The following is a 26,682-nucleotide window of genomic DNA, read 5'->3' as shown; positions in this document are numbered from 1 at the left end:
GTGTGTGTGTGAGTGTATGTGCGTGTATATTAAGAACCCTCTGATGTTAACATGTCTCAGTATTTTGTATAATAAGCATCTCTCAGTATTTTGTTTTTATAAATGGATGACAACTATTGTGCTTACTATATAGCAAATATATTGCTATATTTGTGTTCCCTTTTGCATTCTTTTTTTCTCAAAGACGTGATTGAATCCTTAATATGCCCAACAACAATGCTCAGTTTTGCTTTAATTAAAAAGACACTCATTCTTTTAAGTGTTTCTTTTCCTTAAGGGCTGTATCCATTGACCTAACTTATATTCCTTTCTAATTTATATTTATTATCATATATTTTACAGAAGTCATATTATGATTTAATAATGATCATTATTTACAATAATATATTTATAATAATATTCAATGTTACTAACTAAAGGTAACATATCTATATGATATTTCTTCAGTTGCTTGTGTGTGTGTATATATATATACACATATATATACATATGTATATGTATACATACATATACATACATATACATACATATACATATGTATATATACATATACATATACACACACACACATATATGTATATACATATATTATAAACCATGATCTATCTGTCTATGAAGGCAGACAGGTTTATATCGAGTTTTGTATCAGGTAAATAGTTAACTTAAAGATACTTCAGATCATCTAGAGATATTGCTAATCATATTCTGATTCAAGCACCTTGGGTAGAGTCTGAGATTTTGCATTTCTAAGACCCCAGGAGTGACAAATACTTCTGGTCTGTAGAACACAGTTAGAATGTCAAAGAGTTAGAGAATTATGGAGTTCCAGTTTGGGCTTTGCCCCCAGATGCTGATCTTGCCCAAGAGACTTTTTCCTCTTGACTTTGCTCCTCATCTATAAAATGAATGGACTCATGTTTCTCCTGCTCTTCACAGAATTGCTCTGTGGTTGAAATTAAATTAATTAGGAAAATACTTTGTAGATATTTCATCTTATCCTTGGAATAGTGTATTTTATACCCTAATTTCTGTTGGTGTTTGCCCATTTAGCTTGAAATGATGGAGCCAGCTTTAATCTTATCTGTCAATAGTTCTTTGTTCTTATTTACCCTCCCCGCCTTTTTACCCATTCACATGTTCTTTCAACAGATATTTATCGAGCAGCTACTATGCAGTATGAGTTGTGCCACCTCCTGAAGATATGATTGACTTCTTCTTCCTCCTCCTACTTTTCTTCATTCTCTCAAATAATTTCATTTATTGATTTCACTCTACACTCTGTACCTCTCTTACCCTTCTTTCTGTCTTCCATAGAGTGTTGGAATCATTAATCTGAAGGCTACATTTTTAAAATCAGTTTTATCCAATTCCATAAATATTCATTGATTCCCCCCTATATGGCAGATTCTCTGCAAAACGAATATAAAATTGAAGAAGTTAAAGAAAGGACAGCCTTTTATTACATCAGTTGCATTCTCTTTAAGGAATGGGATATTTTGTGACTTCTCTAGTAACTATAGTACAAGGCAGGATGAGACTAGTGTCATCAGACTTTGATGAATAGTGAAAAGGTTGCTTAAGAGGTGAAAACAGCTGATTTGAGAGCTTTGCAACAGGAAACTGAACTGCAAGTAGGAACTGAACTGATGTGTGTGCCCTTAAGGAAACAGGCCATAATAATTATTGATAATATCTATCTGTATGTATAAAGGCTTCTTAAAAATGGCCAGGGGTGCCTGGGCAGCTCAGTTGGATAAACATGCAACTCTCTTTTTAAAATTTTTTTCCAATGTTTAGTCATTTTTTGAGAGAGAGAGAGACAGAGCACAGGCAGGGGAGGGGCAGAGAGAGAGGGAGACACAGAACCGAAGCAGGCTCCAGACTCTGAGCTGTCAGCACAGAGCCCAATATGGGGCTTGAACCCACGAACTGCAAGATCATGACCTGAGCCGAGGTTAAGCATCCAACCCTTGATCTCAGCTCAGGTCTTGATCTCAGGGTCATGAGTTCAAGCTCCCTTTTGATCTCTGTGCTGGGCATGGCACCTACTTATAAATAAATAAATAAATAAATAAATAAATAAATAAATAAATAAAATAAATAAGGTTATAAGCCGTGACCGAAGGAAATGAGAGGAGGAAAAGGGTGGATGTTACATGTGGAACAAATCATACCTTCTCCTCTCAGCTTTTATTCATGGCGAATGACTTGGGCAAATGATCTGACATAGGCAAAAAGATTTTAGAACTTTTCTTTAGGTATGTATGAGGGAAAGCTGAAAATTGTCACTGGAGTCACACCGTGATGGCCTTGGATGCCACCTACAGGAGTGTGTACTCAGTTTGGGGGACATGAAGGAATCTTGATTGTTACTGTTACTGTTGGCCTTTCTGCTGTGCATTCAAAGTCAACCTTTAATTCAAATCTTTGGAATTTAAATACAAATCCACTGTAAGAACTGAGCTCAGATGGAGCAGATTGGCAACCCTCCAGGTAATCTTTTGCCAGTTTTCACCAAGGGGGCAAAGCATACTGGGCACAGTATAATGGACTGTGTGAGGACACCTGGCTGCTAGGTCCTTGTTTAATAACTTGTTAGTCTGTTGACCTTAAAGAAGGCATTCACCTCCGTGAGTCTTAGGCGTTTTTTCTTAATGATGGGAATAATAAACTCTGCCTATTTTCAAAGTCATTGTGAGAAATAACTATGATAAATAAATTTGAAAATCATAAATTTGGAAAATGTAAAGGACTGTCCAACTATAAGAATTCTCCCTTAACTTTTTCTATTCCTCAGTACCCCTCCAAGGTGGGACACTCGAGGGGGTGATCTTTTCGGTCTCCTTTTCCTTCTCCTTTAAATGAAATCCTGTCTTTTTACAACATCTTTTTAGGTCTTAGTGTGCACTTGTTGAGAACACATCCAACCATTTGTTTTGCCTGTTCTTTTTTAAAACCCTAAAATCGTCCATGAAGCTGCTCCTACTCTTTTATGCTATAATGAATTTTTAAAATTTATTTTGAGAGGGGGAGGGGCAAAAAGAGATGGGGAGAGCGAATCCCATGCAGGCATAAAGCCCAACTCGGGGCTTGAACTCACAAACCATGAGATCACGACCTGAGCCAAAACTAAGAATCAGACGCTTAACCGACTGGGCCACCCACGTGCTCCACTCTATGTGTAGGATGTACTAATTGTATTGTCCTTCTTACTAGCTTAAATATCACCTCTTGAGGTAACCATCACCCACTGGCTACTGCACCCACCGTGGGATCACTTGCCATGTTCCTTTATTTGCTTTATGGCACGTTTGATTACTAAAATTACCTTCTTCATTTACTTGCTTGTATATTGTATGTCTGTTTAGCCACCACAATTTTATTAGCTCATTATGTGACGGACGGTATCATGGGAACTGTGGACAGCAAAATAGGAACTGAACGGATGTGTGTGCCCTTAAGGAAACAGGCCATAATAATTATTGATAATAATATCTATCTGTATGTATAAATATCATGGGGTAAGAGGTGCTATAAAGAATAAAAGCAAGCTGAAAGGTTAGAGAAGGAAGGATGTTATACCGTTTTGTGTCAGATGTTCAGGGCAGGAGCCCCTGATTAGGCCCAGAAGGAGGGAAAGGAGGGGCATATTGAAGGAAAAAGTGTTCCAAGCAAAGAGAGCTGAAAGTGCCAGGGCCCTGAAGTGGGGGCATGCTCGATGTTTTTAAGGTCAAGTGAGGAGGAGCCACCCGTGGCTGGAGGGCAATGAGCCAGGCCTGAGTAGGAGGGGACGGGACCACGGGGCAAAGATGGCCCTGGGCTCTATCCCACAGGCTTCAGATATGAGATTTTTCTGAGTGAAGTTGCACATCACTGGAAGGCTTTGGGCTGCAGAGTAACGCCATCGGACTCAGGTCACTCCTGCTGCCTTATGATGAAGATCAACTGGGAAGGGTGACAGAAGCGAGAACTGGTGGTATCTAGAACTCACTCCCTCTGGCTCCCAATAAGTCCCTCTGCTTACCTCTTCCCTGACACATGGTCATGTCACTTTACATTAGTCATGGTAGGAGTGTGTACACCATGGAGGTGTGCAAAAGCTCCAAATCAGGAATTTCCTCTCTCTCTCTCTCTGCCCCTTCTTCATTCTGTCCTTGCTTACTTTCCTTCCTTCATCCCTGCTCCTTTTCTTCCTTCCTTCCTTCCTTTGTATTCTTTCTCTTCCTCCTTCCTTTTTTTCTAACATTATAGGTATTTATTATTTATAAATAAAGTTGTTGATAAACATTTACGAGCACATCTTGGAGGAGAACACTAGGAGGTTGTTACAACAATTCAAGAGATGGTGAGAGATGATGGCGGCTTAGATTAGACGAGGGTAGTAGTGAAGGAGATGATAGGAAGTCATCTGATTCTGGAAGGAATCTCCAAAGAAATCACTGAGTGGCTTTGCTGACTGAGAAAATGGCACACCAAAGATGGCTTGCAGGTTCTTGACCTAAATAACTGAGAGAATAGCTGTCATTGACTGAGGTGGAAATGGCTTCATTCAGGAGGACCAATTTTGGAGGCAAGTGTCAGGAATTTGGTTTCAGAGATAGGAAGATTCGGATGTCTCTTGGGTCTGTCCAAATGGAGATATCATGTAGAAAGTTGGATGTTTGAGTTTGGCACTCGGGAGAGGAGTCTGGACTAGAGATGTCGCTTTGGGAATTGTCTGTAAAGAGAATGCTATGCCCTGGTTTTCAAATTTTAAATAAGGATTGATCACATACCAGTTATTCAGAGTTTTCATGCAAATCAGAGAAGCAATGTCAATGCGTGGCTATTGCATCTTGAGACTGCTGACTCAGATGGTCTCTTGTTACATTTTTTCATAATTTAAGCAACTAAGTAAATCCTATGCCATGAATGGATTGAAGCCCTACTTGCTCGTCCCCCAGTTCAATTTCCTGCCTGAGCTTTTTGCTTCTTGGAACCAGTTAGCTCTAGCCATAACTTCTCAAAATCTGGTTCCAGGACCCAGAACTGCCTGCATCAGAATTAAATGGGTGTATTTTAATTTTTTAATAATTTTTTAAGTTTATTTTACTTATTTTTGAGAGAGAGAGAGAGAGAGAGAATGGGAGGGGCAGAGAGAGAGGAAGAGAGAGAGAATCCAGCAGGCTCTGCACCGTCAGTGTGAAACTGGATGTGGGACTGCAACCTACGAACCATGAGAGCCTGACCTGAGCTGAAATCAAGAAATCAGACCCTTAACTGACTGAACCACCCAGGCCCCCTAAATGGGTGTATTTTGAAATGTAGAATCCTGCATTCAAATACTAGACCTGTTAAATAATAATATTAGCCCAAGGTCCAAGTATCCACGTTGTAACAAATACTCATTGTTAGTAGTATGCACATAAAGATTTGGCCATTCCTGATAAAGTTTGTAAATATAAAGTATAGTATGTATTTTTTAATTTTTAAAGTGTTTTATATCTTTTTGAGAGAGAGCAGGGGAGGGGCAGAGAGAGAGGGAGACACAGAATCTAAAGCAGGCTCCGGGCTCTCAGCTGTTAGCACAGAGCCCAACACGGGGCTTGAACCCACAAAATGTGAGATTATGGCCTGAGCCGAAGTCGGACACTTAACCAGCTCGCCACCCAGGCACTCCTAAAGTATAATCTTTTTATCCTTTTTAAGAATATCCATTTGCAAAAATTTTTATGACAATTAATATCATTTATATAGTTAAACCTGCCCACTCATATTCTAGATTGCATAGATTAGAACAGAAATGATTTCAGTCATAAAGATGTTGGTCTTCAGTTAAGTAACTGAATAGTAAAATCAAATTTAATCCTCTTTTTTCTTGCATAAAGTACAATTTTAGGATACTGCAACTTTAAGATATAGTCAAACCAAAAAACCTCAGTTTTAATTTTAGACATTGAATTGCTCTGGTACTTTTAAAAGTTTGCTAAATATTTTTTATTCTCCCCTGTTCTGGACACAGGATAGAATTGTATTGCATTTCATAGTCTCCTTGTGATTTACATAGGCCAGAAAAGGTGTTGAGGCCAGTAAGTATTGTACCTGGGGCCAGAATATTTAATTTCAAGTGTTCCTTCATCTTTCTTGTATCTTTCTTCATAATTGAGATGGAAGCTACCTTGGTTTTGTATTTACCTGAGTTACTATGATTACCAGTGCTCCTCTGCCAATCTGTAATAGATACTTAGCATGAGTGAGAAAAACCTTTGTAATTCTACGCTGCTAAGGTGGAGATTGGTTATTACTGCAGCATAATCAATTTTCTCTAGCAAAACTCAGTTATCTTGGACCAGAGTTATCTTCCATTCAACAGATTGACATTGTGAACTGACCTAAGCTCACTGCCAGGGATTTCTGTCAATATATTAATCTTTGACAATAAAAGATTGGCAGGAACTAAATATATATGTCTCTTCTCTTGCAACTTTGTTACCAAGGAGCTTGTTTAAAAAAACAAACAGAGGGGTGCCTGGGTGGCTTAGTCGGTTGAGTGTCTGACTTCGGCTCAGGTCATGATCTCACGGTCCGTGAGTTTGAGCCCCGCGTCGGGCTCTGTGCTGACATCTCAGAGCCTGGAGCCTGCTTCAGATTCTGTGTCTCCCTCTCTCTCTGACCCTCACCCCGTTCATGCTCTGTCTCTCTCTCTCTCAAAAATAAATAAACATTAAAAAAATTTTTTTTAAAAACAAACAGAAAAACCAATCCCCCAAATAAATTACAGACCAATTTGTGCAAACATACAAACTTTTACATTAGTTACAAAATCCATTAAACAGCCCATTTCAAACGTCCAGAGGTAATCTCTGTTCTCTGTCCTTTTCGGTATGCCATGCAGCACCTGTTAAGAAGGGGTGGGTAAAAATTAAATAGAATTCCAAATCTAAAGTGTCAAAGATGTTAGCCTCTTGGCCTTTTACTAGGATTTGTATATGTTGTCCACGGAGTGAGATGATTGCCCAGTATTTCTAGCCAAGCAACATCTTGAAGCCCACCTGTCTCGCCAATGAAAAGCCGTCACATCCTTTGTAAATTACCAACACCCCACTCCGTGTAAAATTTCACAGTGCAATATGTGGAAATTCAAAGCATTTGTTACAGTTGCCCCTAGAGTTCAAGCTGTTCATTAAGAAACTTGAAATCCTAACCAACCTAGAGAGTGATTCCTTAACTAGAATTCTTCAAATCTTAATCAACTTTTTCTAGTTTGTAAGTTAAAGGTAAACTAATGTACTTCATATTGTACCTGGTGGAGCGCTTTAAACTAAATTATAGGCACTAACAGAATTAATTACGGATTTTTGCTTATTTACCTTTATGTTCTACTAGGAGTACAAAAAACATAAAACTGACAAAAACTTACATTATTTTACTTCACAAATACAAATGTAATAGTACTTGAGGCTTAAGTTTACTTTAGATGATGTAAAGTTTTTCGTATTTCTATAGTTTCCTTCAGTATTTAATAGATCAATAACTATTTGTACTTACTAAACAGCAACAAAATATTATTGAACTGTTTATATGTTGTGTAGAATTTTTTTTGAACCAAAACAAAAAATAGACTATATCAGCTTAAAATGAAAATCTAGAAACATTGGGATGTAAGTTTAGATTCTGCTGTCCTCTTTCTGCATATTCATGGTCTGGAAAGGATACTAACCTTCCTTAATGTTTTAGTTTCCAAATATTTTGCCAACTGTGAATGAACTAGGTCAACGAAGGAAAACATTCTTCCTACAGCCTACATGAATATTTTGCTGTTTGAAAAACTGAACTAGGCCATCAATCATTTTGTTAATATTTGTAGATTCTCTCTCACAGAGTTGGAATATAACTACTTGTAAAACTCCATCAGTTAGTATGTTTCCCCAAATAGTTACCTCATTTCAAATTCTGGTAGTTACTGTTACATATAAGTTAATTTCTGAATGCCTTTGAGAGCAAATAAGATTAGAAAGGGAATTAATTTTATCTAAGCTTATAAAATGACTGAAAAATATTCTTAAGAATCTGGAGTTGTGTCTTGAATATTAAAATTTTAGACATTAGATGTAATTTATGATGATATGTTTCAATATTAACATTTTAAAATAAAACTTTTAAAAATTGCATTCCACTAATAACCCCTATGATTCAAAAAATACTGTTTATAAAGTTACAGATATTAAATTAACTGGTGGTGTTGGGGTGCCTGGGTGGCTCAGTCGGTTAAGCGTCTGACTTTGGCTCAGGTCATGATCTTGCAGTTTGTGAGTTGGAGCCCCATGTCGGGCTCTGTGCTGATAGGTCAGAGCCTGGAACCTGCTTCAGGTTCTGTGTCTCCCCCTCGGTTTGCCCCTCCCCTGCTCATGCTTTGTCTCCAAAAAATAAATATATGTTAAAAATTTTTTTAATTAATTAATTAATTAACTGGTAGTGTTTCATATGTTTACCCACGTGACAACATTTTATCTCTAAAATTAATTTATGGCATTTTATAAACAGTAACAATGGTAACAAGAGCACAGTTTGCCTTCATAGTTAATTTATGTAAACTTAATTTTGGCTGGACCTGTTTTAATATTTTTATTAATTTTGACTCCTGTGAATTTTGATTTTTGGAAGTCATATATTTCCAAATTTAGAAAGCAGACCTACAGTGAGTTGGATTGGTTATTCCTAGCAAAGTAATTTATTGATATTAGTGATCATATTATTATGTAATAGTTTTTAGGGAATCTAAGAGAATGACTATTTTTATTATAGGAAAGGTGGTTCCAACTGACGGGATTTAAAGTGAAATATTTGATTTTTTTAGACATCTCTTTTTGATGAGGATGTACATTTTTGGTTTAAGATTTTTTTCTGAAAAAAAGTAAAAGCATTTTATATGTGTGTTAGTTCAGGAATATTTTTTTTAAATTTCAGCTTTATTGACGTATAATTGACATATAAAATTGTAAGAGATTTAAAGTGTACACTGTAGTGATTTGATATACATTGTGAAAGGATTCCCCCATCTAATTAATTAATATATCTATCACCGCACATATTTATTTTTTTTCTTGTTATAAAAACATTTAAGTTCTACTCTCTTAGCAAAGTTTGTAGAAATTTTTATGATGACCACATCTTGATTCATTTCTTTTCCTTTCAGGTTATTGATCATTAAAATGGCATTGTAAAGGGATGACTCAGAAATAACAGTAAGTCTTAATTATTTGAAAGACATACTTTAATGTTGTACTAAAACATATGACAGCATATTTGGCATTTTTTCCCGTTCTAATTTTGTGGGCTAGTATAGGGCATAGAATGTGAACAGAAACCCCTAGACCTCAAAGTATATTTTTATTTGAAGCCAAAATATTTTTAACTAAACTGTGCTAGTCAATAATTTTTGGATTTGGCAAACTGTAGTACAGTCCTATTTTTGAGAAAAGTCAACAAAGTGTTTCCCTTCTAATTCAATATCCTTATTTTCCCTGAAACAATTTTTCCTTTTGGTGCAAAGGCTTATGAACTTAGTGTTTTTACAGGAACAATAATACATTGTTTCTTTTGCTATGCTGAAAATAATTAATGTTTATGTTGGATTTAAACTTTTGTCAGTCAGAAGATCTACTGACTAAACCAGATGAGATAGATATGATAAGATTTCTTTCTTTATTAGAGTTAGATGATCCCTGTTGGTAATACACTTATATTTCATGTTTATATATTATCATTGCTTTTTTAAGCCATGAATCTTAATATGTTTCATATTTATAATAAGCTATTTTGATCAGCCATATGTTTTCTTCTGAAATGGACATATATCCTCACAATAGACTAGAAGAATATTTTTTCTAGTGGTTATTCATTAGAATAATTTAAAATATCTGCTCTGGCTAAATTATTAACCAATACTTTAACACAGTATTATTTTAATGCAACAGATTTACTTTCTCTCCTGACATTAAAATATATTTTTCTGTTTGTAACATTTCTACCCAAAGACAGTTGGAGAAAAAATGCACTTAACAAAGATAGCCTCAGTAATAAAACACAGAAAAACAACATTAAATGCAAAACAGTGGGTGAATTTAAATATATGTGTACACACACACACACATAGAAATGAAATGGCTAAATAGTATTATATCATTGCATATCTTATAGATATGTAATTATGTATCATATAAGTATATAATGATATAGGATATATTTAAATACATTATATAAGTACATATAAGTAAATTATATAAGTATATATAAATATTTAAATATATGTGACTATATAGACATATAATTATAAAAGCAATATGTTGTAAAACTCAAAACAGACTCATACTAACCTTTTCCTCCTCTTAGTCTCCATCCCCCTCCCTGAGATAGTCAATGTCAAAGTGTGCTATGTTCCCCTGTACCTCACTCAGGAGAGTTTCTCCAACCTCAGAAAGCACAGATGCATATCTCTTTTGTCAGAAAGAAGTAGTTTTGTTTCTGATATATTTTTTTTATGACCAAAATATCAAGAACATTGCTCTTCACCTTGTCTTTCATAGCTATCCCTTCAGGTTAATATGCATAATATTCCATATTTTGCCACACTACTTGTAATTAAATCAAAAATCTGGATGTTCACCATCCTTTTTTTATGACAGCCATAGATGAGAAAATACCTGTATTGCCATGAATGGCAAATCTCAGTGATGTTTTCATTCCAACTCTGAGAGGCATGAAAATGACTCCAGGGCCTATGTTAGAACAGATATCAAGATTTCTGAAGTGAATAGTAACTCAGTAAACGTGAGTTCTTGTCCTGATCTATCTGTGATGTGTTGTTATCCATCTCCAATACTATCTGATCCTTATTATAGGATACATGCTGCTCTGATGTAAGGGTTGCATTCTTCAGACACCACAATTGATGAAAAAAAAGAATCACATTATAAGATTACGTGTTTCAGTATAAAGGAATGAGTTAGAGAATGGATTTGCTATTTTACTACCATCAGTGGTTAAAATATTCAGGATTTTCTTTAAGATTAGGTAATATGAAAGAGAGAAAAATAAATTAAGCCATAGACTTTTACAAATGAACATAATTCAAGGAAAATAAACATAGTGAAAACATAGTTGAGGGTAAATAACATTACTTAATGAAAACATTAAGCGATTTTGTTTAGAATGACATTGGTCATTAGAAAGCTATAGGTATGTATAATATAAACTATTATAACATATATATTCATTATTTAAATATAGTACATGTATACTGATATTTATTATATATTTATATATTCTCTATATTATATATCTTCCATACTGATAGATGCATCTGACTTTTGACCATAGAATATTTGTATTTTATAAAATTTAAATCCTAACATGACAGTATGACAAACCTAGACTGAACTTTTAAAAAGGTTTTCAAATTAATAAGTTTTAAGTCTCTGTGTGAGAGTACGGTGTTTGCGTATGTATTCATAGCATTGAGCCTACATTTGGAGTTAACACTGTGGATCAGGCAGTTTTAGCCCAGCTGAAGTATGAAGAGAAAATTGACAAGAATGATTTAATTCGGTCTACCAATATTTATTGAACATTTACTATGAGCTACATAGGCTTCTAAGTGGTGCACTTACATAGATGTAAGTCCTGACAAGCATGGCTCTTAACATTCTTGTGGCCATGATGGAGGCAGAGGAAGGGCAGACATTAAACCAACGATCAAACAGATAAAAAATATCATACTGTTTTGTGATGAATAAAGTTGAGTGGGAGACTTGGGGGAAGGTATCCTCTCTTTGAGGCTGGGGAAGACTTTTCTGAGTTAGTAGCATATGAGAAGAGACTTGCTATGCACTTGTCTAGGAAAGAGTATCCCAGCAGAGGGAAGAACCCAAGTCAAGTTTCTAAGGAGAAAGTATATGGTACATTAGAGCAATACCCAAGTGTCCAATATGGTGGGGCAAGCCCATGTAAAGTTCTTCTTGGTCATGTTAAGAATATTGGATTTTTTTTCTAAGTCAAATGGGAAGCCATCCATCAGAGGCTATTGATCAGAGATGTGAATTGATTTAGATTTTTAAGAGTTCACTTTGTTGTGTAAAGAATAGCCTGAGGGAGAAAGGGAAGATCAGTTAAATACTTATGATAGTACTTCAGAAGAGTAGACTTCTTTAGGCTAGGTGCTTTTAAATAGAATGATTTAAATCTGTTGCTTCTTTAGTCTAGTTTCCTGAGGACTGCTTTTTAACAAAGGGTTTATTTGGTACACAAATCAGTGTTGATGGGTTTTTTATTTTGTGTGTGTGTGTGTGTGTGTGTGTGTGTGTGTGCATTTTGTTTTGTTCTTTTCGGTGTTATGTTCTTTTTAGCCTGATGAGTAGTGCTAATTTTAACTTAAGTTTCAAATACTGATTGATATTTATAACATACACCTTTAATGTGGTTACAAAATAAACAAAAACAGACCATTAAGCCAAATGAAGAAATAATATAGATAAAATGTTCCAGTTTTCTGAGCTAGGTCTGATAACCCAATTTATATACTTTAGAAATTTTACCTATCTTGTGTGTAAATGAACTGGATAATTGCAACATATTCCATATTTTTTCCATTAAGGTAGAAGAAAAAAGTGGAATTTATATTTGTAATCATAGAAGGTGTTAGTAATACTCTGGAACGTAAAGCAACTTCGTGAGTGCTTGTCTTTCAGTAAACATTTACAATTTAATGATAAATACATTTGCATATTTAAGGCCAAATTTGAAATAGTCTGATGTGATGCTGCAATTCCTTCTGGTCTCAGCTAAATTGCATGTGATTAACTAATAAAAGTTGACACTGAACTCATTTTGGATTTTAAATGTAAAACATATGTGGCAAAAGCTGGTTTCACATATGTGAAACACCTCAAAGCTGTATATATCAATATTTATTTAGGTCCACTTTCATAAGTCTTTGCGTAATGATCCTAAAATTAAATTAGTGGCCTTTAGAAAGTTACTATGACAATGTCCAAACAGAATTGAGATCTCACAAATAAAATCCTGAGTTAAGGCCTCTTTGCCATCAACCTAGCACTAAAGTGTCTTCTGAAAGATGTCACCATGAAAAAAAAAAAGAAAGAAAGATATCAACATGGAGAGATGTTTGTTTGGCCTTTCATCCTGCTACCAAACGAATGTACACAGTTCAGCTGATGTCTTAGAAGCTGTTACATTGTGCACGCAGAGACAAGGGTTCTGCTTTTCTTGCTAACCAGTATAAATTGCTGTTGTTTAATCTCTAGATCTGGCCCTGGAAGAGGTTATGGTCATGAGTACTTATCTGGGAGAGGAAAAGACAGAGTCAGGGTGGGAGAGGGGGACAGAGAGAAGGAAGGCAAGGGCTCAAGAGAACCACAGATGGGAGGAAAGGGTCTACCTCTGTGCCGGGGAGTCTCAGATTGTGAACATTGATCTCATGGTGCGGGTAAATCCAGGGATGAAATAGAACTATTTTTCTTACTACATACATAGTACGTAAATGCAAACTAACTATAGTATTCTGGATAACCAAAGAAGCCACATTTAAAAAGAAAAGTAAAGGGGTGCCTGGGTGGCTCAGTCGGTGAAGCATCTGACTTAGGCTCAGGTCATGATCTCACGGTTTGTGAGTTTGAGCCCCGCATTGGGCTCTGTGTTGACATCTCAGAGCCTGGAGCCTGCTTCAGATTCTGTGTCTTCCTCTTTCTCTTTCCCTTCCTTGCTCTCTCTGTGTCTCTGTCTCTCTCTCTCAAAAATAAATAAACATTAAAAAATTTAAAAAATAGTCTAAAAATAGTCTACCTTTTTTAGACTGAATGAAACACCTCTGCTTGGTCTTCAAGTTGGCCCCTTCCCTAGAGATTTTGCCAGTGGTAAAACTTAACGAGTCTTGATTTTTACTACATTTGGTTGCTTAAAACCTTACCAGCTCCCAGTGGATGCAGCTTCACCTGCTGGGAAATGAGAGCCACACCACTGAAACTGTGGTCCATTGGCCAGATCCTTCTGAGAATGGTTTGATACCACTTAGAAAACACAGAAGTTTGAAAATTAAGAGCAAGCATTTAAAAATTTTTATAAAACTTTAACAGTCATTTTGTGCCTGTTGACTCAATAAAATATGGCTGTGTTAATTTTTTTTTTATTTCTTTAGCTATTTATTGTTAGTGTGAATTTTAAAATATCAGTTCATGACTACTTGGGAAAGAATAATAGTCTGGCTCTTCACCAGGATTAGTCTGAGAAGCACTGGGCTAAATCTGATCAATAGTAAAGTGTATTGTTTTTCTACTACCTCGAAGCATCAAGATTATAATGAAGTTGCTTAATTATATCCCCAAAGGATCTTATATTTGATTAACAGATTTCTTCCTTTCTTTAAGATAATTGTTAAATATTTATGTGAGAACATTCTGCATGCAAGAAGTCATATTTAAACACTAAATGGAATGTCAATAGAACTCCATTTATAAAACTCTAATTTTATTTTACTTTAAACCCAATTTCTCCTTGCTGTTACTGCTTAACTGCTAGAGTACATAGGATTTGTATGTGGTGATCTCTAAAAATTTATTACAAAACTTAAGAAATACTAACTTATGAATTCAATATATGATTTCTCCTGAAAATCTTGAATTTCTGCACTTAGAAATTATACATGTATGGTCTTGGATAAAGACCAAAAAATTGAAAGATCTCTTCATAAACTGGAATAAGGAAATAATTTATTGACCGTTATGTTTACAAAGTATCTTATTTTAGCAACCACTTGTCTGTTTTCCAATTCTTACAAGTGAAAATTATTCCTGATAGCTGATTCTTACAGCTAAGGGTAAGAGATATGCAAACAAGACTGCTTTTAATTTTGGAAAGCAAGCCAGACGAAATTTAAACATAGACATCAATAGAGAAAAGTGTTCTCTAATTTGTCACTAAGTCCTTGCTCTTATATTAAAACCAGCAATTCGTGAAACCCTCACAAAGAGTCATTGTTTGCTGTGCGTGTGGCAGGCTGGTAATTGCTTTATAAAATGTATTATTAAATTGCTGTTACTGCCATCTAGTGGGAAAAAATAATCCATGTCACCATGTCAAGGATTGTATCCAAAGCCCTAAAGTTCTAGGACTAAAGGGAAAACCACCTTGTGTGCGTATTGCAGGAAGTAAAACAGCAAACAAAGGTATGCCCTGGAACATAATAGATATCTAGTCCCTGAATGAGTTAAAGAGGTCTGTGGGGAGACAAAAGGGTGTGAAGGGGTGTGTGCATTTAGGATTCATTTTGTGTAGAACCAAGTAACACATAAAATGTGATGTCCCACTGAATATAGCGAGGTTACAGAACATTCTTATTACTGTATACTTATTTTTTTTTACCTGTTGGAATGTAGATTAAGTGGTTGGCATATGCTTTGTCTTAAAAATTAAGATACCTTAGATCAGTTCTTCTCAAACTGTAAGGGACATAGGAATCCATCACCTAGAAATATCATTGTAATGCAGATTCAGACTCAATACCACATTGCCTGAGGTTTGGCACTTCTAAGGGCTCTCAAGTGATGTCCATGTTGCTCTTTGTGATGAGGCCGTACTTTGAGCAGTTATATCCTTTCAGTAGGTTATCATGGGGAAGGTGTCCAGAAATGAAGCAGACCCCCCACAAAGTACACTTCACTGTATCTCATCTTGTTGTAATCTAGTAGAGTAGTTCTTTCAATGGCCTGTAGAGTCCAACTGCCAAATTTGTTTCTTGACTCTGTTGCTTACTATGTGGGTAACCTTGGGCAAGATACGTAGCTAACATCTCTAAGCCTCAATTTCATAATCGGTAAAATAAAATAGTAGTCATACCAGCATCCCATGGTTTTTGTGGGGAATAAATGCACTAAAAAATCTCATAAGGAGCCATAGGAAATTCCCTTTTTAGAGATTAAAAATAAGCATCCACAATTTTATATAGTTAAAACTAACTGTTTAAATTATGTAGCATAATGTCTAACACACATAGTGGCTGATAAATGTTAGTATCACCAACATGTGTCACAGAGTAAATTTTTGGACATATGAGTATACTCACACTCTTGAAAGTTGTATTCAAAGAAGAGAGAATTTGAAATTTCTATAAAAAAAGCTTGATGTAAACATGTGAGAGATGTTGCCTTGAGGTTTCACTGAAAGATAAAATGGCTAAGAAATTTGTGAATTACCTTGTAAACAAATCCAGTTAGGTGTGGGAAATAAAAAGAACCATATTCAATAAGAAATATTGGGATTATTTACTTTTGCCTTTTTGTACTACCTGGAACCTAGTCTGGAATGGAAGTGGAATGCATTTATTTTTTTTTTAATGTTTTCAACATTTATTTAGTTTTGAGAGAGAGAGAGAGAGAGAGAGAGACAATGCGAGCAGGGGAGGGGCAGAGAGAGAGGGAGACACAGAATCCGAGGCAGCTTCCAGGCTCTGAGCTGTCAGCACAGAGCCACCGCAGGGTTCAAACTCACGAACCGTGAAATCAGCCGAAGTTGGACACTGAACCGACTGAGCCACCCAGGCACCCCAGAATGCATTAATTTTTTCGTGCAGTTTTAAGTTCAGAGAAAAATTGAAAAGAAGGTATGGAGATTTCCTGTATATCCTACCCCCACACAAGTGTAGAAGCTTCCGTTTCTAAAGTCCCCACCAGAGTGGTACATTTGTTACAGCTAATAAACCTGTGTTGACACATCATTATAAGTCAAAATCCATAGTTTACATTAGAGCTTACTCTTTATTGTGTTCTATAGATTTGGACAAATGTATAATGACATGTATTTACCATTAGAGTATCAGACGGAGTAATTTCACAGCCCTAAACCTCCTGTGTGCTCTGCCTTTCATCCCCCTCCTCTCTATTAACCCCTGATCTTTTGACTGTTTCCATAGTTCTGCCTTTTTTGGAATGTCATATAGTTGGAGTCATGCAGTATATGGCCCTTTCAGATTGGCTTCTTTCACACAGCAATATACATTTATTGTCTTTTTATGGCTTGATAGCTCATTTCTTTTTAGTGTTGAATAATATTCCATTGTCTGGATGTACCACAGTTTATTGATCTGGGAAATGTATTTTTATTCAGCACCAAATTCATATCACGCAGCAGCACATATAAAGTGTAAGGACATAAAAGGGCATAGATTCTGGATAAATTTAATATTATTATAAATCTGTTGTAGGAAAATAGGCCATCAGATATATGAGCTGTCATGTCTTTCTTATGCTATATTTTACATGATTTAATAAGCTATGTTACATTTCTTTGTTGTATGCTTAATTATAAAAATGTGTGATAAATTATTCATATTTACATAGTTTTGCTTCAAAAAATAAGATTTTAGCATTGTAATTGATGAAATGATGACAACTTTCATCCATTTAGGTGAAGTCATTTCTAGTTAATTTTTTTAATTTCTGTTTTCTTTTGAGTAAAGTTAGTACCTTTGCTTATATGAATAGATATTTTAAATTTTGTCCCTCGGTTTTGTTTTTTTTTAAGTTTATTTATTTTGAGAGAGAGAGAGAGGAGGAGGAGAGTGTATACACATGAGCAGGGGAGGGACAGAGAGAGGGAGAGAGAGAATCTCAAGCAAGATTCACACTGTCAACAGAGCTTGACTCAGGTTCAAAGTTATGAACCATGAGATCATGACGTGAGCTGAAATTAAGAGTCAGATGCTTAACCAACTGAGCCACTCAGGCACCCCTGACTCTCAGGTTTTAAGCTTTGCCTAAGTGTACTTATTTTTGCTTTTATAAAGTATTGTTGGTGAACTGGAGAGAAGTATGTAAAGAATTACAAAAATCTAAAATTTTAAATTATGGGTTACAGTCAGGGTAAGATGCTATTAATGTAAATTTATGTTAATGAGTATTTATGCATGCTTCAAGTGAGACATAACATATTTTAACTCTGAAAATTCTTTCTCTAAAATTTGAGAATTTGAATTTTTTCCAACCATTTCATGTACATAAATGGTGAGTTAAAAACTAGTTTTATAATAAAAGTAATTTTTATTACCATGTACTTTAATGACTCATGTTCTAAGTTGCAAGGATAATGGCAAGAAAAATGTAATCTATCCCACATGGACAGCCTAATGCAGTTAAATTATTAAACCATATTTACTGGATGATGTAACTCAAGCTGATATTATATAAAGGGATCAAGGCTTACTGAATTCTATTCCCTAAAGATGCAATACATGGGATCTGTATTGGATACATATTCAGATACATAATATTCTGGATGCATAAATAAGAATTGGAAATAGGGACTTGAACAGAGAGTTATTTACCTAAGTTTATAGCAGTATTATTTGTGAAAACCATTATTGTGTTGAAAGATTCAAATGTTCAATGATGCATGAATGAAAAAAAACAAATGTGGCATATACATATGCTAGAATATTATTCAGCCTTAAAAGGAATGGAATTCTGATACATAGTATAGCATGGATGATCCTTGAAGACATTATGTTGAGTGAAATAAACCAGATATACAAGAATAGATACTGTATGTTTCCAATTATATAAGGTAAGGAGAATAGTCAAATCCATAAAGACAGGAAGTAGAACAGTGGTTACCGGGGGCCCGGGGAAGGGTGAGAGGGGGAGTTACTGTTTAATGTGTACAGATTTTCAGCTTGGGATGATGAAGGAATTCTGGAGATATATGGTGGTGATGGTTGCACTACAGTGTAAATGTGCCTAATGCCACTGAACTATAGTTAAATGGTTAAACTGATAAATTCTATGATATTATGTATATTTTAGCATATTAATAACATTCTAAAAAAGACTACCAAAGTCCCAGGTATAATACAACACAGAGGTGTTTTTTAGGAACCACACAATTCATCAAAAAAACAAAACAAAACAAAATTAGTCTAGTCTTATACCTGTACTCCCAAATTTGAGTATGAATTTATGTTTGCCACATGTTAAGATAGATAAAGGAAAAAAAAAAAAAGAAAGTGAAGGTACTGTAAGCTTTATCTACAAAGTTCAATACCAGTCTTCTATGATAAAGAGTAAGAGTGAATATGATCACACACAAAGAATGTAGAAAGTAAGGCAGGAAAGCACTTACCTGAATCCCCTTGGGCAACATTAATTAGCACTCAGTGTATCTCAGCTTCCTCTTTATAAGATTGGACACTATGGAAATTACAGGAGAATTAAAGACACCCATCATCATCTCAGAGACATAGCAAGTTCTGAATGATGAATGTTTATAATTGTTCTTTCCCTGCTGTTGTAATTGTTCCTGCTGGAGCTTTCAAGATATAGAAATATAAATTTGGCATAAATAATAAGAAATTCAGCTCAGTACTGTTCCATAAATATATGGAGTATAGAGTCACAAGAATGTGCTTTAGGACAAAAATACAAATATGTTATAAAAGATTAAACACAAGTATGAAAGCCAGAAGGTCACTCCTACCTTTTACACTCCATCCCTACTATCGGAGAGATAGAATGAATAATAATATCACCAATTATTCCATTATGGCATTTCCAGCTTACTATGTAATTTCACATGTGACTTCATTTCACCATCACATCAACCCTTCAAAATCTCTCTGACCAAATGTCACTTTACCTTATTTTTAAAGAGGGCTTCATGCCCAACATAGAATCCAACATGGGGCTTAAGCTCACGACCCTGAGACCAAGACCAGAACTGAGATCAAAAGTCAGACACTTAACTGACTGAGATATCCAGGCACCCGGGCAAAATGTTATTTTAAAAATTCATTAAAAAATAGGGGCACCTGGGTGGCTCAGTCAGTTAAGCATCAGACTCTTGATTTCGGCTCAGGTCATGATCTCATGGTCGTGGGATCAAGCCCCACATCAGACTCCTGCTGAGCGTGGAGCCTGCTTAAGATTCTCTCTCCCTCTGCCCCTCTCTTCTACTCACACTCTTTCTCTCTCAAATGAATGAATGAATAAATAAATAAATAAATAGTAAAAAACAATAAAAAAATAACAATAAAAATTCCCAAAATAAAGCAGAGATACGATTGGCAAAGTCATAAGGTTAGTAAGTGACACAGTGAGGACTAAACATCAGGACTTCTCATTCCAAGTCCAACATCTTCTTCATGCCCTGCTGCATATTTACAGTAGGTATGGACCAAGTATTGGAAATCTTGTGGTTTCATCATATTGAATTCTTAGTCCACGAGTTTATTGAAGGTAAAAATGGTGACAAAGAATACATTAATTCACAACTTAAAGTTTCTTTCAATAGAAATTCTTTTTTTTTTAAGTTTATTTATTTTGAGAGAGAGGGCACAAGTTGGGGAGGAACAGAGAGAGAGGGACAGAGAGAGAATCCCAAGCACGTTCTGCACAGCACAGAGATTGATGTGGGGCTCAAATTCACCAACTGTGAGATCATGATCTGAGCCAAAATCAAGAGTCAGATGCTCAACAGACTGAGCCACCCAGGCACCCCTCGACAGAAATTCTTGTACATAGGTGCTCCAATCAATGGAAAGTCATACTTCTCAGTAGCAGCTTCAGTTTTGACAATCCTAAGGGGCAGAGACTTAAAATTTCAGCAGAGTTTAGATAAAATAATTTTTAGCCCTAAATTTTGAAGTGCCAGATTTGAAGCTGGTAGCAAGAGTTGAATTGCAAATCTCTCACAATGCCACCATGGAAAGACATAATACACACAATTTTGAATAGCTCCTTTAAAAATTTTTTTGCTATGCATATATATTTTTCCACATACAAATTTGTCTAAGCAGTATAATCATTGTCTGCCTTCTTATTTTGGATTGCTCTTTCATTTCTATTCCCCAAGGTTTTGCTTTATGGACGTGCAGGCAGATTTTTACCATCACAGCTCCATCTAGAATTGTTCATATATGATCAGTGCTCTGAAACTCTGGTTATCAGCATTATTTTACTTTAGAAAACAGACTGGTTTGGTTTTATGTGGGAACGTTTTATAACTGGATTGCTGTGCTGATGCAGTATGTTGGTGAGCAATGGTTTGAAGACCACATTTATTGTATAAACGTTTATGTATTTTGTTTTTGTACTTCTTTGTAAGATTAGAACTTTTTTCAGTATGGGTGTAGAGAGGGACTGTCATTTGTTATGTTAATTGTTCCATACCACCTTAAAGTTTATTATTTCTCCAAAGGAAATGGAAACTTTGTTCTTTAAAAAGACCTGTGTAAAACCCAAATGACTTCCCCTGCGTTTAGAATACTCCATTTTCTAGATAGATGATATAAAAAACGTGCATGTGTACAGCCAATCCTGTATTAGGCAACAACTCCAGGGACCAGCAAAATTGGCTGCCTGAGAAAGATGTATAGTTAAAGATTGAGCAAAAGTGTCCTTGAAATTTAGAATACATTTAAAGCAGCATATAAATCATCAATGATCCGTGTAGCTGATGACAGGAAGAAGACAAAATTTAAAATTAACCTGAAAAATGGACTTTAGGTAAGATCCTAAAGAAAAAAACATAGAAGCAAAGCTTATTGCTTCAGATTACTGATGTAAAATTCTGCTAGATAGTGTGCTAATTATATGACACCAAAATAATAGCAAGAGTTAATGAAAATGTTGCTCAATAAATTGTTCAATATTGTATCTGTTTTATGAATGGTAAATGTTTATGGTGAAAATGGAAAATGCAGCTGAACAAGAAATAGGGAAATTATTCATAATCACTGCTTTGAATGTAAGCTATACTCATTTTGGTATACAATGTTTCATACATTTTTCTATGCATATATACATCTTTACATACATCAGTTGGTCCATATTGTATGCATTCTTTTATAATCAGCATTTTTAATGTATACTAGAGATAACTTTTGATATCTATAGTTTTTGAGAATTTTGAGTATTTTTTAATAAGCAACATAATTAATACTTAAGAATGTAGCCCCTCCCTGTTGCTTTTCACAACATATCTATTTGGAAAAGATAGGAAAGTACATTCTGACATAGTGTTTTCCTGGTAATCCCACACACGTTCCTTGTAGCCCAGGGGATTGTGGGTGTAACCTTCCAGCATGGCATCTGTGTTTAAGCTGTAGGTCCTGAGCACATTTTAAAATCATTGTGGATAGTGGAGATTGGGCATGTTGGGGAGCTGAGACCAGCCCACTTGAAGGACATGTAGAATATAGGGATAAGCCTGCTTCAAAGGGACGTGAAGAGGAACTAGAAAGTACTTTGATATTAGGGAGGATGACCTCAGGCAGAGGTGTCAAAAATTGGAGAAGCATGAATTGTCACAGCGTGCAGTTCATCTGTCTGTAAACTCGATGACAACTAAGGTCCAGGATCTAAGAGACTATAAAATAGATATGAGCCGTAATAACAGATTTTAAAAGTCCTTCACATCTATTAATTCTATTCATAGTTACTGAGCATGGGATGACTATACACTATCTCTAGCTTCAAGCAGTTTATAATCTATACAGTGTAATAAGACATGATTGTCCAGTGAGGTAGTACAAGGCAGTATATATGCCATGTGATCTAGGAGTACGTGCTATAGGAATTCATGTAATGACAGGTTACTTCTGACTTTGGCAATCTAGAAATTTATGATGACAATAGCAACTGATATTGACAAGTATTTTATAAGCTTCATTGAAGCTTAGCCTCACAGCAACAGTATGAGATAAGCTGTTATTATCAGGAAGACAGTGTGTATGGTGGTTACAGTCTCGGAGCCAGAATGTCTGGGATTGTATCCCAGCCACTTACTATTGTGGCTTTTGGCAATTTATTTAACTCTCTGTGTTTCAGTTTTCTCATCCATAGGAAAGAAGTAATGATAGGATCTACCTCATAGAGTTGTAAAGACTATTTTAATAGGCGTAAAGTATTTTGAATGAACCCTACAAATGTCAGTTATTATTAGTTTCATTTTTTTGTGCCAAAGAATAAGGTTTAGACAATTTAGGTAATATACCCAAGTTATGCAAGCTGTAAATGGTGGAACCAGGAGTCCAGTCCAGCTTTGTTCTCTCCTGAATCTGCATTCTTAATTTAACCACTTTGATGCTTCAAACTTTAAGCATGAAACAAATGAGTCAAAGACAAGGATTTTGATCACGAATAACTAGAATCATTACAAAAATAAGGTAGAGACTATGAAAGGGTTGGTTTTTTGTTTTTTTCTGCGGATTTTTTTGGTTGCTATTGTTTTTGGAAGGAAGAACAGTTCAATTTAAAATGTCTTGAAATGGAACTGGTGCCAAGGCATTCAGGGCAAAATATGTAGCTGTTAGCTAGAAATCCAGGACTGGAATTTAGGAAAGAGTAGGAGTGGAGATTCAGGAGATACACCTGTGTAAACTCAGCAATGAAGGCCGTGAGAGTAGATAAGATTGGCAGGGAGAGGAGATAAGATAATTTTTAAAGCAAAAAATAATAATAATAAAAAGAAGGCCAAAGTCAGAAGTCATTGTCTTATTAACCATGGCAAAGAGAAACTATGAAAAGGATTCAAAGGTAAAGTTGACAGAGTCCAACTGGAGACGATGTCACCCTGTTAGCATGGGAGGAGCAAGCCCAGGCATGTCAGTGAGGATAGAGTGGAACCTCATCACAACCATGTGTGTAGAGAGAAAAGGCAGTTCCAATCTGTTGGCCTGGAAATTGCTCATGAGGTACAGGCCTCAGGGATTTTGATGAGTCTGGCAATGTTTTTGTTTTGTTTTTGTGTTTTTTTTTCTTTTGGTGGGGGGAGATGGGAGTAGGTAGAAGTAGGGTTGAGAGAGTGCTACTTTTAGCACAACTCAAATATACCAAAGTTCCACTTATTTGGGTCCGTCCCAGGCCTGTAATGTATTTTACTGTGACGAACTTGAGCTATGTCAGAGTCATCTGAAATTGTGGTGGGATCAATAGTTTCATCAGGTCTTTTAGATGGAAAAGTGCTGTCCTAGAGATAACCACATTCACTCTCTTTCTGACCACACTTTCTTAGAAATACTAGAGATCTGGAACCACAGGAACATGAACAAAGAGCTTTTTAATCCACACACTTTTACAATCCTAGACCCATGTGACTGTTCAAATTTAAATTGATTAAAATTAAATAAAATGTAAAATTCAGCTTCTCAATTGTATTCTCCATATCTCAGGTGTTCAAAAGACACCTGGGGCTTTTGACTATCATATTGGGTGTTAAAAAACTGTAGAATATTTTCATCATCCCAGAGAGTTCTATTGGACAGTGTTGTTCTATTGGACAATATGCCTTAGCATATGTCTTCAGATTTCTGTGACATTTTAAAAGTCTGGCGTCACAACACTAGTTTTTACAATTTGGAGATTTTCAACCCAAATCAATAACAATAATAAACAGTAGTCACAACATTTTTTCCCCTCACATCCTGTTTTACTAATGATTCCAGTCATCTATGATGAAAAATTATCTCTATCTTACCCAACCTCACTCAATTCATACATAAAATTTTAATTTTCACAAAAAAACCTTTGTTTGATTTCAAAGCCACAAGATGATCACCTACCAATGACTTGATCATTCTATCAATGTGATATAGAAATTATGTATAAAAACAAATTGATATCTCAGAAATAAAATGACTAAAGAAACACAATAAATGTTTCATTATGAATTATTAACTGAACAATTCCAAATGTGGATTATATAATTACTGTTTTGATTCCATTTGAAAATGAAAGAAAAAATGTTGTATGTAGATATTAACTAGAACTTGTAAGATAAACGTGCTTTACTCCTATTTAATAAATATTGATATGGATTGGAATAAACTCAGCTTGTCAAAATGATATTTAAAAAATTATTTTGATTAATACTATGGGAGTTTTCTCACTGTACTATGATGTTTGCTATTAATATTGTATTAATACAAGCCATCTGCAGATAATTGATGCTTAGTTTTACAAATATACAAAATAGTACCAAATGATTATTCCTTGATAGGTTACTTGATGGTCTCCATAATTTTTGCTAGTGTATTTCCTACTTAATGTGAAGGCCAAACAGTGTTTTTGCATGCATTTTTAGGGATCTGAAAATATATAGTAGTAAGGCAGTTTAGACATGGACTCATTTTTAATTTGCATCATTTCAGAGGAAAGAGAAGGGATTCTCTTTGTATGTACCATATGGTCTTTGGCTTTTCTTAGTCAAGTATTTCCAAATATGGTCTACCAAAAATGCCTATTATTTTCTGTTTCTGTTTATCAAAGATACCAGGCCGTTTATCTTCCCCAGAAATTTTGACTTTCAGTCTCATGTGGAAAAAGCTGGGAAATTGAATTTGCCTTTAATATGTATACTGACATTAAATATATGGCAAATTCTGCTTGGGAGCAGTTTTGAATAAATGGAACTAAATTGTACCTTTTAGAAGTTAATAATTATGGTAAAATCACTTTACTACCTAGTGGTATCATTGGAAGGAAGTCACTTCATACATGTCCAGTGAATTCAAGTTGGTATGTAGAGTCCAATGAGGATTGGATTCTGGAGCCTGAAGCTCAAAGCAGATTTTAGTTTTCCAGGTTTAGAATAGATTATCTGTTTGGGTCGCCTGAAATTTTGTATTTCAAGTTCTATTTTAAAATGAATTCCTCTATTATATGATCTTGGGCTCTGAGATCATTCATGCTCTGCCACCATCTTGGTCCTTTGAGTCAATTTGCTTAGTTATACATTTTCATAACATGAAGTAGCTATGCTACAGAGTAGAAATTTGTCTTCTATCCCACATCTTTCCTCAGCTATCACAATGATGAATTTAACAATCTGTCCAAACCCAGGCTCCCTTGTTTCTCCTCCACTTGTTCTATCTTTGTGGCTTCCATATCAGAGAAAGTCAGTTCCAGGTACTTGATGCTGAAAACTTAAGCTTTAGAATTACATCAGGTATTTTGAAAGGGACTGTTAGATTTTCCTTATAAGGTAACACACCTTTAAAATTTTTAAATGTTTTTATGAATGTTGCTGTAATAATCTGTTTAGGAATTTTTACAATGGCTACCATCATTAAATATTGGATGGTAATGGACATACTATTGTCATGATCTTTGTTTTAGATCATTTGTGGGTAAAAGTGTAATTTTCATGGACCTAGAGAAATCCTAAGTTTGGACACAGCTTGGTTTTATGAAGAGAACATTTCACCAGTTAAATTGGCTGTGGATAGACAGATTGAGTTTTATCCCTTCCGTTTACCAGCTATAGACGCTTAAGTAATTCAACTTCTCTGAGTCTTGGTTTCATCGAGTAGAAAATAGAAATGCTACATTGCTGTACTACTAAAAGTCTCAAATGAAGAGATTCTAGAGAAACTATCACAATATGTGGCAGAGTAGAATGTTAATAAATGTCAACTGCTTTCTCTTATCTCCATCTTATTCCAAATTGTAGTTTTCTTGTAACATCATGTTGATTTTTAATGTAAACAGATACCAAATTTTAGCTATCATCCAATTCATCCATGGTCATTCAGTCAATTTCTGTATGGTTCGTGGAATCCTAACAGCTTACATTTGGAAGGGTCATAAATAACTTCTAGTCTAATCTTTTACTTAAAAGCAGACAATCTTCCAAATTATGTGT

General features: G+C 35.2%; 1 long non-coding RNA gene across 2 annotated transcripts in view; it reads left to right on the top strand.

Annotated features, from left to right (window-relative positions):
* Positions 1-24,303, top strand: part of LOC128315365 (uncharacterized) — a 309,189-nt gene extending 284,886 nt beyond the window's left edge. For both annotated transcript variants that reach the window (XR_008298137.1, XR_008298136.1), the window contains one exon: positions 9,176-24,303. This is a non-coding gene — a long non-coding RNA (uncharacterized LOC128315365). The remainder of the gene's footprint in view (positions 1-9,175) is intronic.
* Positions 24,304-26,682: the final 2,379 nt, after the last annotated feature.

This window comes from Acinonyx jubatus, chromosome C2 (genome assembly GCF_027475565.1).
Source record: "Acinonyx jubatus isolate Ajub_Pintada_27869175 chromosome C2, VMU_Ajub_asm_v1.0, whole genome shotgun sequence".
Taxonomy (NCBI): domain Eukaryota; kingdom Metazoa; phylum Chordata; class Mammalia; order Carnivora; family Felidae; genus Acinonyx; species Acinonyx jubatus.
Note: the sequence above shows the minus strand (reverse complement) of the source record. Positions and strands in the feature narration are given on the sequence as shown.